Below are 14,044 nucleotides of genomic sequence, written 5' to 3'. Positions count from 1 at the left end.
TCCAGGAACCCTAGAGGAGGCTTGTGGAATAGACCTGCAGTACCCAAAAAGCCAGCAAGCATCCATGGCAGAAATACAAACATCATTTGGGGTAGTAAAAATAAATTGCTATGGTGAAGTTACAGTGGATAAAACAGTTTGTAACAGGATGACAACAGCAATCCATGACTTAACTCAACTATCAGGTTAGTATCACTTACCTGAAATGAAAAGATACAAGACATACAAGATACAAGTATTTTGAAGGATAATTGTTTGACATCATGACAATCCATGACACACTGTAATAACACCATCTGACCAAAACCCATTCAAACAGATTATCAATATTTACATGTATTGCACATGGTCAATTACAATATCGTAAATTTCATCATTCAGTTGAAGTCATAAGCACTAATGAGAAGGATTTAGAGGACTTCTCAATCATTATGGCAATGATTTGGAAGAGTTATCTGAAGAGTCTTTTAGCCAAGAAAAAATGCTGCATCAGACTTGCCACAAACTACTTTTTCACAAGTATTCAAGTCTCATTCTTTTAATGATTTAGAAAACTGATAATTATTTTGGTTTGAATATTGACTAGTGACTTAGTTAACAATCAAAATAACATAATGTTGTTTAGGTAACCGGTAAGGGTAACAGACACTATTTCAAGACTATATTTCTGATACAGGTATTGTACTCGTGCAATCCAATAAGTAAGAGGATGGGTTAAGACCACCACATGACAATGATTGACACAAGCAGAGAATCAAATATTTAAATTTAATAAATAAAATTATTTAAATAATTTATTTAAATAAGTAAAATAGATACTTACTTTTTCTATTAATTTCAGAAAATTCATTTGACCAGCTGATCAGAAAATTTTTCATATCCTTGCAATATCATTATGAAAGCAGTGATGCTGTGTCACTGTATGATCCTGGACAGATGAAAGAGTTTGCTGACAAAAGTGCTCCTGGTCTTTTCAATGTCATTTTGCAGTCTGTTCTTCAGGAAGATCCAAGATTGAGTGAAGAACACCGTGTAGTAGAGGAAAAAAGAACTCTTGTTTTGTTGTACACAATAGCATATTTCAGGCACTTTGCCCTGTTTTATTCTTATTTGTATTTAAAATACAGGCCTCCTTGAAAGACCATACACCTTATTCCAAAATGGCCGCAATTTTAGTATTCTTTTGTTTACTTGCAAATTAGCCCTTGTTGCCTCGTTTAAGGGAAAATATTCTTTTGAATTTCAAGTTTAAGAACGAGGCAACAAGGGCTAATTTGCAAGTAAACAAAAGAATACTAAAATGGCAGCCATATTGGAATAAGGTGTATAAGGCCACTCAGTTTAAAAAGTCTGTTTAATTAATTATAATGTCTCTTAACTAGAACAGCAGACACAGCTTTACCTCAATATAAATTAATGTCAGTTCTGTTATATAATAAAGTAAAATTATGTTTTACCTTTCTTCACATTTAACCCCTTGAAAGGTGAGGACATAAAAGTAGTTCCAGTGAACTAACTTGCAAATTATAATGCCATTCTTTTAATAGATCTCAGAAAACAAATACACTTCAAAGAGAGGAGGGATTATTTATCCAGCAACATGGAGCATCCTGAGATGTTATCAATTCTGGAAGAATTTTAGGTTTCAGCACAAGCCAAAGGGATGTGGATGGTCAAAAAAGCAGGCTCCTCAGGGAGCAGCCAATGTTTGTAAACCTTCAGATTTCAAAATTATGTACTTCAAGTGAGTTTAAGTATGGTAGTTTAAAATCTGAAAGCTATAACTTTAAAATACTGTGAATTAAAAACTTGTCTCGTTAGTTGAACAGTCTTTTGTGTACATATGGATAGGCTAGCAAAACAGTGGAACATGAAGGAAGCATGTTACTGTAACATAGAAAATCATATAAGTCACTGAAATGATTTTAAATATTAATAAATTTATTGTTTCGAATGAGTGAGTTGCTACACAGTTCTGTAATGGTGTTCTGTCTCTTATTACTGGCAATGTACAACTTGAAGACTCCTTTGACCTATCCATCCTGAATGAAAATCCAATGGTACCTCAAAGTTCTCTGGCATTTAATTTAGAATGACTCGCCAAAGAAGGCAATCTTGCTGCTGTTGTAATCATGAAGTTCTGAAAGTAAAATTGAAATTTATTTCCAAACCGAAAATGTGTATTTTCATGCAGGCGCTTGACTATTACATGTAGTTTGAGTTTTAAGTGAGCTTCTCATGATCAGCTCAACAAGTTGAAATTGTGAGATCACTACCATTATGAAATTCGCAGTATTATAAGCTAGATAAAATCGATAAACAACGAACTGACAAAAGGCTTACTAATCAGTAATGACGGCCACTGCGGAGCATTTCGTAAAGGGTCCAGCGAACATTTCCAGGACCAGTAATTGCAACAAGTAATTGCAACAAGTAATTGCCTACATACCTTTTTTGTATTTGTGGTCCTTTACTCTTTCATCTGCGGCTGCTGATTCACAACAACAAGCTTAAACACCGCAGGCGAACAACAAAATTAATCTGAACAACCAGACAACACGTGCAAACCGGAAATGCCGAGGTTGACGCATGCGCATACGTTTTTGCCGCGGTGTTGGTTGTCCCAGGGGCGGGGGAGAACACTCTGCGACGCCTGGCACCTTTTTTGTGTTTGGATCATCCAACAAAAAGTGACGTCACATCCGGTAAAAAAGCGGACTGAGCGGCGAAATAAAATTTGACTGCGACATAATCGTTCTCCCTGTAAGTAAAACAGCAATATTTCGCGATCGGCGGGATATTTCTAACGTTTTATTTGGCCACGATAAACAAAATTTTGTCTTGTTCCTCGCCATATCGTTTGTTTGAGGAACAGAACAATTATTTGTTCAAAAAGGCGTGTGTTTTTACGAAATGTCGTCGTTTCTTCGTAACTGAATTCCACAGGAGTCATCGTTTACGTGGAAATAATGAATTCTAGGTAAGTTGCACTCAATTCAAATATCCTATTCTCTTAGGTAGGCATTACACTGAGAGAAAAGCGTCATGTCAGTTTTCTAGCCGTGGGAGAACCTATTTAACAGAAGCCCATTTTTTGAAATTTACCATTAACAAACACAGAGCTGTTAATCGTATCACACTGTAAAGATCCACACACATAACGGGGCGGAACTTTCTTGCCAATCGACACTAACTCAAATTCTTGTTCTTGCTTGTGACTCAAACTGGCATTATAAATTCTGTTACGATTTGTTAAGAACCTTAAACGAGATATCTTAATGTTTCCCTTGGTAATCCCTTAATAATGGCAAACGCTTCCTTTAACACGTACTTTAGCAGGCCGTGAACCCCTTAAGTATAAACAAGAGGATATTTTTATGGGCGATTCAGTAATCGGGGCATGTCGTGTTTTTTTTTTTTCAGTTATAATGTAATTTATTTTTCTGTTTCAACAGTGTTAAATGTCAGTGACACTATAAAGTTTCAATACACCCCCCCCCCTGCCCGATCCTGTGAGGTCAAGCATGCACCTTTAATTGCTTCGATTCCTTTCAATTGCCTTGTTTACAGACCAAGTTCCCTATCTTTTAATCCCTAACTATCAAATGTCTTTGCAACTTATTTTGAAAGGTTACTTAGACATTTTGCCCTATTTTCAGTTTGCTTTCTCTATGTAAGCTTACATCAAGACATTTCAGTGCCAGAGAATGAGAGAACCCTAGCAATTCTGACAATTCTCTCTCATAGAGTTCAATTATTTTAATTCATCACGCTTTCAATGTGCGATCTTAACAAACTGTTTGCAAACAGTAATGAAATATCATGCCCCAACACGCAGCCATAAAAGGAAGTCTGGGAACAGGTTATAGCAACAATGACACTACCAGGCTGGTGAATGTTACAAGCTATTATGAACTCATGTCTGACAATGATGAGTGACCATGAAACATGGTGCGGTGAAACTGAACAACCAGACTGCAACTGACATTGCTAGTGTTAGTGTTGTGAAAGTGATTGCTAGCTAGTAGTGTCTGTGAACTTGGACCAGACCAGAAAAGAAAAGGTTCCATACTAGAAGTTGACTGAGAGTAACAAGTTTGTTCTCAAAAACTGAAGAAGCTGCCTTATCAGACAGTCTTAAAGCCAGCTTCATCGCAACTTGTCAAGAGTTCCTGGATTGTGTATGTGGGAGGACTCCTGGTAAGGATATATATCGGGAAGCTCTGCTCAAAAGTTTTCAGGCTTCAGATATAACTATTAAAGGTAAGGGATTTCTGACAAGTTGAATTCAGGTGTATAATGAAAGGGTACGGAAATCTTTCTTTTAGGGATTTCCTTCTTCTAGCTCTAAAATGTTGTTGATAATCTCTCATTTACTCTCATGAGCCAGAATGAGGGGATTCTGATATATTGTTCAAAAAGATATTTTAAAACTACTAAGGGTTTAGAAAAGGGATACAGTATTAAGGGGTTGGACCTTGAGGTGCAGCTTCCCCATTTAAAACTATGTAAAATACCTCCCCCCCCCCCCCCCCCCGCCTCTCCTTGTGTAAAAAGAATGTTCAAATTGTTTTCTGGAAAAAAGCAAAAAACAAAACAGTGCCAATTTAAGGGATTGTGTGATTATCAATGTAAGTTCCCATTTGTATTTTGAATTAAAATGGGCCTAACGTTATCCACAACAGTATAAAATAACCATACTTTGCAGCTTCAGAGAGAGACTCAAACTGATAATGAAAACAACTTTTATTTTTGCCCCTTCCTTTGTACCTTGTGATATTTTTAGGAAAATTCTCAAAACGTCTCTGCCCAAAGAAAATAAAGAATATAAATGAAAATCACTTTTTTTATCTTGAAAATGATCTCTGAGACAAAAACGTCCTTTTTATGGCTAGTTATTATCTTACAATGTGTTGAGAAGAAACTGCTTATAGGAAAATATAAATGTTCAACAAAAAAAATGAACAGAAAAAACAACAACAAACTTTTGCAGTGGAGCTCCTATATTCTTCAACTTACATGTAGGGTAATAGAATCTGTTTTTACACTTTCACACCAAAGAAAACACCACAGAAATGAGAATTATTGTTATTGTGTCCGAGCTGCATATTTTTTGAATGGAAACATTTCCCATAAAATTTCTACATTATATTCTTGCCAGTACATGTACGACAACATACCAAATATTAATACAAACTGGTGTAGTTTAATTTTCCATTTAATTTTTGTAAACCTCTTACAGAATGCAACTTTTGGTTAGGTTGCACTTCACTGTCAAGGAAGAAATCACACCAAGGTGGCTTTGCATCTTTATTATGATTTCCATTATCAGTAAAAAAAAAATCACACTTGGACAGGTCTCTTGATCATGAGGGTATTTGCTCATTTACCACCTATAAAAAAACAAGATATAATGTATCATTTTTACCTGTGCTGTAAATTTTTCAATTGAAATCAGTTTGTTTCTACTTTTAGAGTGGTTTTTAAAAAGATCACAAGCACACCACCCACCCCTCAGTCCCTATTCCTACCCTACAACAGTACAGCCAGGATCCCATATCAACCCCCCAACATAAGTGATAACTTACCATAATACTCCTATACTACAATACAATCTTTGTACAGACAGACCTAGATTCAAACATCAGATCTCTGACTTTTTGGTCCACTTCATCTCCACTAAGCCATGAAAGCAACCATTGCAAATGTCCTTATATTTGTTGGTCTAATTTATTGTTGCTCTCAGATTCCCCCTTCCCCTTTGATGAAATTAAATTGGTTTAAAGAAATAAACTGGTTTAAACAAATTAAAGCAGAGGTAGAAATTGAGCCATAAAATTACTATAATTTTAGTATGAGGATATTGAAATATAGCTATACTATTAATATCCTTATGTTCTATTGTAAAGACAGTGTAACTACTCAAATTGACCTTCATTGTCAGAGACAAAAACCTGAAAACATCTAAACACAGGTCAGTGAGCATATTGCCAGTTTTGCTTTTGCCAACAACCATTCTGCCTCAAAAATATAGAAGATAATGACAATAATAACAGAACCAACGTCTGTCAATTCAATAACCACACCAAATTCCCCTCCAAATTCCTTTCGACACCGTAGAGTAAAATTTTGCCAACAGCATAAATTCAACTCAATGCTTTAAAGTGCTTCTTTCCTTAAATTTTCACTCCTTGAGTCAGAATTTTCAGGTGTATCACCTAGAATTCCACAAAAGATTAAAAATGCTGTTTACCTTTTGCAGATATTTGCATCAGTTCCAAAGATATGTAGGTTGAAAAATAGAAATATGCAAATGAGGTGACTGATGTTGTCATACACTTAACCCAATATTACATCAGGTTGGTAGGCTTATACTTAGAACTACAGGAAACACACCTATGGCTATAAAAATTATATACAGCCTGTATTTTCCCATGGCAACTTGCTCTTTTCCAGTCCCCTCTAACCTGATTTTACTAATTCAGTGATTTTCAGCTTGAAAAACGTTAAACGAGGCTACGACTTTGACCTTGCATGTTAATACATGTACGCTTCTAGATCGTGCTGATGAGGCACCATTGGCAAATATCAAAATGGAAAGCCAAAGGTGGCCAGAAAAGCCTATAATCATCAGGAAAGGTTGAAACCCAGTATGTTGCCATGGTAACAAAACTGTTATGCTCATATTATTGAGGACATCCGCAAATTTCATCATAATAGCACTTTAAAGCACTGTCCCTAGGAGCCCATGGTCCCTTGTATCTGGACAATAGTTCAAAACTTGCCTGGGATGGATGATCTTAATGGTAGGTGGGAGACTCCCAGAATATTGGGGTGAGTTGCAAGAATGTATAATTATCTCTTTGCAGGAACTCATTAGACACTAACACTACGAACATGACTGAGTTTAGACAATATATATTTTGCTTTTTGGATACATGTATACCGTTACTGGTCATACAAGAGGTACCTTGCTACTGAGTTAAGTCTTAATGTGTGTATTTTAAAGGAGAAGGTCACTCCAAAAAACATAAATTTTATGTCAACGTTAATGAAAACCTTGCACTAAGGTTAGCCACTCACAGAAGTTTCAGCGTCTGAAGTGCAGGTTTTCCTTATGAAGTTTGCCTCCAAAGAAGCACCCAGGCCAAGTTTTCATGACATCATTCTGTCTGACGGATTTTGCCCTGATAGCTTGCGACAAGCCTTTTGACTACCACTCTGGGTTATGGCTGCTCTTGAGACATATTATTTTGAGCTAAACAAGCTCTAAACTCCTTGTGACGGATGCCAAGCCAGTTGCAGGTTCTTCTCCTTCCCACCAATTTCGAGTTGAACAGAATGAAGTCATATAAACACAGCCTCAGGCTGCAAAGACAGTTGCAAAATGGTGGCCTCTGAAGTCGCTTCTTAATTTCGAGATGAATTTCTTAAGGACAGTAGGTACTTGAGAGGCTGAACCTTTGGTGAGTGGAAATGCTGAATATTCACTTGCTGTAAGTGAAGACAAAAAAAGTAAGCTTTTTGGAGTGACCTTCTCCTTTAAACTGAAAACATGAAAACTGAAAACATGTGAGCTTAATGCAACAAAATGTATATTAAACTTGGGCCAGTTCAGTATGATTTATTACAAGGTTTAAATCAGCCACAAAAAAATTGTTAGCAACTGATATTACTTTGTGAAGGCTTCTGGAAGGGTTTTACTTTTATAAAGCACCTGGCAGCAAGTACTATTTTGGTTTACTAAAGAAAGACTCTTGTTACTGCTTAAGGAAACTGTGTTTGGTACAGTAGGTGTCAAAATATTATGGCTTTGATGACATGATAATAGAGATATCAGCCTTGGTAATTTCAGGGATAGTGGATAACCAATCTCCAAATAATAGAGTTATGGGACTTCACTATCAAAGTGATGCCTAATGCTTATTATAAATTTTGTATATTACTCCTAAAATGTACGATCCAGAATTTTGTTTTGTGGGTAATAGCTCAAATTCATTTTCACCTCTGTGAGGTACAAATATTCTTAAAACAACCAACACTGACAATTTTAAATTACAGTGGAACTCTGTTAATCCGGCTGCTGGGCCACAAAAATCTGACCACATTAACAGTGTGGTTAAAGGGGTTCTTTAAATAAGAAAATGACCAACTGACTGAGCCTTTGTTCAAGCCAGAATCAAGTGGCCGTAATAACAAGGTGGCTATGTGAATGGGGTGGCCATAAGGCAGGGCTCCACTGTAGTGATGAACATATAAGATGATCCTCTCAAACACCGACCCATAAAGATTTTGGAAAGTATAGTTTGTATACTCAGTTAGACAACACACAACTTGGGCCCAGAGCTGACTAGAGATATTCCATTTTATATCCACACCCCCTTCCCCCAGCCACACACTAAATAAGTCAATATTTACCACCTAACAGAAAAGATAAAAGTGCAGAAATAACTCTTTCATAGCCCCGTCTAAAGCTCATGTCAACAAAGGAAGAGGGAGTGTGGAAATAAAATAGAATGGCCCTACTAGGGACCATTTATATGGTCTTGGGTACCCAAGACAACCCTTCTCCTGAGTTACCCTGGCCAAGCTAACTTTTCATTTATTTCTTTGAAAATTCAACCAGCTGTTTACATTTAGGATCATGAACCTGTCTTGCCTGAAAGACAACAGGGGTGGGTGAGTTGTCTAGCCTTGGCTCATGTCACGCCTTGGCACCCTGACAGGCAGGGCAACTTTTCTTTATATAAACACTTTGGCTTGGCTAACCAGGACAACTCTTCGCATGGCGAGTGTCACATGATGCCTAGATTTAGAATTTAAAGCAGAAATATCAATTTACAAAGAAAAGAAAATTAACTCAGCAAAACCCACTGTGATTGAATGACTGAGGGAAACTCAAACAAAGAGGGATATTGCCCATTTGATTATTCAATAAGGGTTTTGAATAGTCATGCAGGGTCATATTCAGCCAAATGCGTGGGGAAATAAATGGCAAACAATCACTTTAAGATCAAACCAAGCTAGAATTCTCAGCCCACCCACAATGGAGCAATCACAACTGACCTTTGTGAATTATTTAATGCATGTGTATGAGACAGCCATTTTTCATTCTTTCTTTACAAGATGGAAGGTAGATGCCATTTAAACATTGATCAAATAATGAACAAAGATCCCGTTGCTACAGAGCTACATTGTATCTCCACCAGATTAACAGAAGATGAGGTGTTGTAAACAGATCTTTGGAAGAACTAAAAAAGCTGTGAAAACAATCACCAGCAGCCTGTGTTCCCACAGCATCTCTTGTTGAGTCAATTTGATATATAGAACATATCTTTAAAATCTCAAAATAGTCGAATTAACTAATTATGACTACCAAAATCTGCGATTCTCCCTACACTATTTATTACCAGAATAAAAATTTGATAACCTATTTACCACCATGGTAGCTGACACAGTTGCCCTAAACATAATATTTGACACCCTTTTGTTTATGGTCTTATCACTAATGATGAAAAAGTAGCTTCTTCTAAACAACATTACCCAATTCAAGACTAGAGTACGAAACCCATATCCTATTTAAGGCCAAAATGGCCAAAACTGATACCCTATTTATGACCAAAACGACTGAAAAACCATACCTTTTGGGGCCACACATACCCCTATAGTGCAAATAAGGGAGTACCCCCCGCCCCGGGTCACAGTAGAAGTGGGTACCTATCAAAAGCGGAGGTAAAGTTAAGGGCTAAGGAGCTAACCCTATAAACAGGCCAACCCTCCTCTTTTGTAACTGCCCAAAGAAGTTGATCCCTAGGCCAGCATTGTAGTTCAGACAATACAGAGGAATATACAATTGACCACTGGATAAAATTTGAATTCTGTCCAGCATACATGTATATTTATGAACAGTTTCACAGTACCCGGGGGGGTACTCCCAGAAAATTTGGTGGGGGAGTGCTTCACCCCTTTGTTGATCTCTTCGGGGAAATCTGATATCTCCAAAGCTCGCCTCTAACTCTCAACATTGCTTATTTCTTACAGAGAAAAACCGTATTCAACAAGAGATACGGAAATAGGATACTAACCTTGAGTATACGCTTCAGCATGTCTTTTCCACCACACGCACGTGGATACAGAGCTTCAACTGTGTTCACTTTCAGAAAAAAACGGCTTCTGTTAAATATGTTCCCGTTGTGCACAGTGCAAACTATGGCCAGCAATACTTCATCCAGGTTGTTGTTAACATTATAGGCTATTGCACTTAGTGTTATAACCAAATCAGGAACAATAAGAACCAAAAGTCGGAACAACACCAGTTTTGAATATGTGTAAAATCCGCCGTTATTTTCCTTCAAAACAATACTAAACTGTTCTCTTTTGCCAACAGTTTTGCTTCAAAAGTCGAAGAAATGTGCCTTCACGATATTTCTATCCTCAGTATGGAAGGACACGGACCTGATGGTTTGCAAATAGAAGAAAATCTTCCCCAATCGAAACGCCATTTTTTCGCTTTGTGAAACGGGCTGCGCGGCACCGTTTAAACCGGATGTGACGTCACTTTTTGTTGGATGATCCAGTACAAAAATTTCAGGAGTCTTCTGCCCCGCCCCTGGGTTGTCCCCATGATATGGGACAATAATTCTATTTTTAGAACAAATTGCGCCATCGCCTGCGGCACACGCGCGTACATGCTGCGAGAATTTCTGCGGATGTCGCGCGGGGGAAATGGCGTTCGAAATTCCTGAAATTTTTCATGTTTTTGGCCCACAACTCAACGCGTTTACGTCTGTTGGAATTTTGCTTAAGTATTTTCGTCGTAAGCTGCCCCAGTTCGAGGGAAGTAAGACAGTGTCGAACTTAGGTATGTTCCGCTGTAAGCTTATATATATCGCTGACCAAGTTGTGTTCCGACGGATGCTTCTTTTACATGAGCTGTACATTACTCCACTTTAAATTTCATATATGTTGAAGATTAACAGCTTTTCCATTACACAGCAAAAAACTAGCTGGATATATTTAGATATAGCAGAGCTTCAGGACTTCATAGTTTCCTAGCTCCTTTTGCCACACGCTTGCGAGGAATTTGTCAGTCTATCGCGACCGAAAAGTAAAACAAAATAATTGCTTGTTTGAGTTTCGCTTGAGTTGTAAGCAACGCTCGATGTTTCATCAAGGCACAACTGCTCAGTTTTATTCGTGCAAATTCCAGTGAATTCTCTGTTGTCGATGAATGAGAGCGCCCGCCGATGCGTGTTTTGTACGGTCAGTAAACATGACAAATTGTACTTCCGCCGCACTTTCGTGTGAAAGCGTACATCGAACTCAAACAATAACTCTATAGTCTATAACTCTATAATATGTTTTACGATTGATAAATGTTTGAGAACATATTAAAAGCTAAGCTGAAAATATGTGAATAAAGCAGAAATAATCAGCAAAGTTACGATGACGCTTTCTTTAATCAACTTGGAATAACGATTTTGATTTTGTTGATCGAGTTATCAAAATTCCTTGTCTATTTTCATTTTCGCAGTGTAAAACTTCACTATGCTTATGTTGAAGAAACACACATGATGTTAGTAGCCTTTTTTGCGTTCGTGAAATTTGTTGCAGCATCTCAGCACAAAAGATAGCGAAAGAAATCTTTGTCAAGATTTGTTGACAATTGAAAACACCGACTCGGACTTGAAAGTGCACGAGCTGCACTATGCAAATGAGCTAATTGTACGCGTCAGACTTTCCTTTCAAAAACTTTTGCAAACTCACCAAACAAGCAGAAACAATAAGAAACCATCAAAACAGGTTTTGGTTATGATTAACCATTGTCTGAGAAACTCAAAAATTAACTCGATACCAGAGTAGAGAGTTTTCTTGCTATATCCTTAAGTCAGAACAAACGCAAAAACATACGCGTAAGCTTACAACTAGCGTGAGCAGATCTATTATTCATTCCCAGCGCGAGATTGAAGTCTTGTTTTCGACCCTGAAAAACCCACCTTTTGCGTTAGCTCAGAGCATAAAACTACATATAAGCGCCCTGGTTCGTATTCCCTGCCTTATTCCCTGCCATCGCTGTGAAAAATACGCAAGAGAATGTCTCAACTCTCACCATTTGATCACGCAACGTGACAACATCCACGCGAGAGCCCCAGACATGTGCGTGAATCCGCGCGGATATATGACGTCAGGATGGCGCAATTTGTTCTAAAAATAGAAAAATTGTCCCATATCATAGGTGCGCGCGAATCCCGAGACTTACGGTCTCCGTCCCCGATTATGGCTCCTGATTTCAATATAATTTTCGACAAAGACAGCTAGTTTTTCAGCTGGAAGACGTTAACAGTTAGTGGTTCGCGATATGCTGATATTCTGTTGTTCCTGGTTTAAGTACAGGTACATTAAACTTGATTTGGTCACAGTAGGAAAATTTTGCTTTCATTTTAGTCGTGTACTTGGTAGCGTAATTGATTGCGTCATTGTCAACCCAGCGCGCACGTGGCGCTTGAACCATGCCCTACGCGATGCGTAGAACGTGTGCGCACTAACAAAAGTAGGCACCGTCCTTAATAACTCCTGATCAACTGAGAAGTGTATTTTTGTATGTGTTTGGAGGATATCTATTCCCTGAGCCTCTAAGAAAGCAGTTCACTTCTCGCAGCAGATAATCTCTGCAGGCAAATATTCGTGCATGTTTGGAAGGAGACGTAACTATTTCAAAATATTGATGGCATTTTGACAGCTAAATATCAATACGCTCAAATGCGAAGGCGTAGCGTGCAGTTTTCGTGGAGTACTCACCAAGAGAAAGTTAATGGAGCGCCAAAGGCTCGAGTCGCAAGGGATGGTTTGAGGCATTCCCGGGAAATTTTACTATCAGGGGCTCGGAAATGCCGTTTTCCGGCCATATTTTCCAAGCAACAGTTTCATACACCAAAACATGGATAAACGATGAGAGTTTGGTAAATTATGTTCTTTACGTGTTCGATTATTGATATCAGGTGTAATAGGAGAGTTTAGGGAATGTCAAACCAGCCGATTTAATTATTACAGACGCTTTTCACCAGTCAAAATACAATATATAATTATCTATTTTTTTCTGGATTTCCGGAGGTACGTGCATGCGTACGTGCGTACGGGGGTTAATATGGATCCGAAGATTTATGACTTAAAAATGGTTTGATACCTAAGATATTTTTGTTTCTGCAAATTGAAAGATTTCAAAACAAAAGTTTTAGACACATTTCCAACAATTTTATAAGACGCAAATATGCAGATTTGCAAAGTTCGAGCTTGTACTGAAGCTTAGCATCAGGGTCCAGTTGCTAACAATCTAATATATAGATTTAGCCGAGCCTAAAAGCGGAGCTCCTGATTGCAATAACTAACCATAAAAAAAGAGGATTTGTCTTTCTTGGATCGGAAACTCAAAAAATGATCAATTGTGAGCATTTAATCGTTCAGCGTGTGGTTTCGCTATTAACTGACAAACTGACGAGACGATTGTGCAAGGAATATGTCGGAAGAAGAGCCAAAAAGGCGCCAGGGGTAAATTTGCGCCGAGATTTTGCCTTTGCATGTACTTTCTCCTTCTCCCCCAAAGTAATCACCTGGCTTGAACCCGCGATCCAATCCAAAAAAAAAATAAAAAACAGTCCCTGGTCAGCGGTCAACTTCAGAAAACACGTGTCCTCGATAAGCTCTAAACCTGAGCCTGCGATATGGTCACGTAATACGGGTCAACGGATAGCTTGTTTTGATAGCTGTCAATTAACATGGATACCCAAAATCAAAGATATAGCTATGGTAATCGTGCTACTCTCTTATTTTTCAAGGTATTGGCGTACGGACGGACGAACGTACGGACAGTCACGTGACAACCAAATTTTTTTCAGATCGATGGGTTACCAAATTTTCTAAGGTATAGGGCTCCGCTCGCGCGCCTTCGGCGCGCAGGAGTTCCGCTAATGATGAAAAATATCCTGTAACAAAACAATCAACTGGATAGTAATTTTTTTCGGTCTGGTGTAAGATTTATAACAACTTT

General features: G+C 38.0%; 3 long non-coding RNA genes across 3 annotated transcripts; 1 reads left to right on the top strand and 2 right to left on the bottom strand.

Moving 5' to 3' along the window:
• Window positions 1–1,920: 1,920 nt before the first annotated feature.
• LOC149112236 (uncharacterized) lies at window positions 1,921–2,794 on the bottom strand. Its single transcript, XR_016207338.1, has 2 exons — window positions 2,450–2,794; window positions 1,921–2,140 (listed from the first exon to the last, which is right to left on the bottom strand). It is a non-coding gene; the product is annotated as an uncharacterized LOC149112236 (long non-coding RNA).
• A 107-nt stretch (window positions 2,795–2,901) lies between these two features.
• LOC149112234 (uncharacterized) lies at window positions 2,902–10,496 on the top strand. The gene is made up of 2 exons (XR_016207339.1): window positions 2,902–2,980; window positions 10,388–10,496. It is a non-coding gene; the product is annotated as an uncharacterized LOC149112234 (long non-coding RNA).
• On the bottom strand, window positions 5,203–10,392 carry LOC149112235 (uncharacterized). The gene is made up of 2 exons (XR_016207337.1): window positions 10,086–10,392; window positions 5,203–5,393 (listed from the first exon to the last, which is right to left on the bottom strand). It is a non-coding gene; the product is annotated as an uncharacterized LOC149112235 (long non-coding RNA).
• Window positions 10,497–14,044: the final 3,548 nt, after the last annotated feature.

This window comes from Orbicella faveolata, unplaced genomic scaffold, assembly GCF_042242905.1.
Source record: "Orbicella faveolata isolate gen_17 unplaced genomic scaffold, um_ofav_v1 contig_2, whole genome shotgun sequence".
NCBI classification, from domain to species: Eukaryota; Metazoa; Cnidaria; class Anthozoa; order Scleractinia; family Merulinidae; genus Orbicella; species Orbicella faveolata.
Note: the sequence above shows the minus strand (reverse complement) of the source record. Positions and strands in the feature narration are given on the sequence as shown.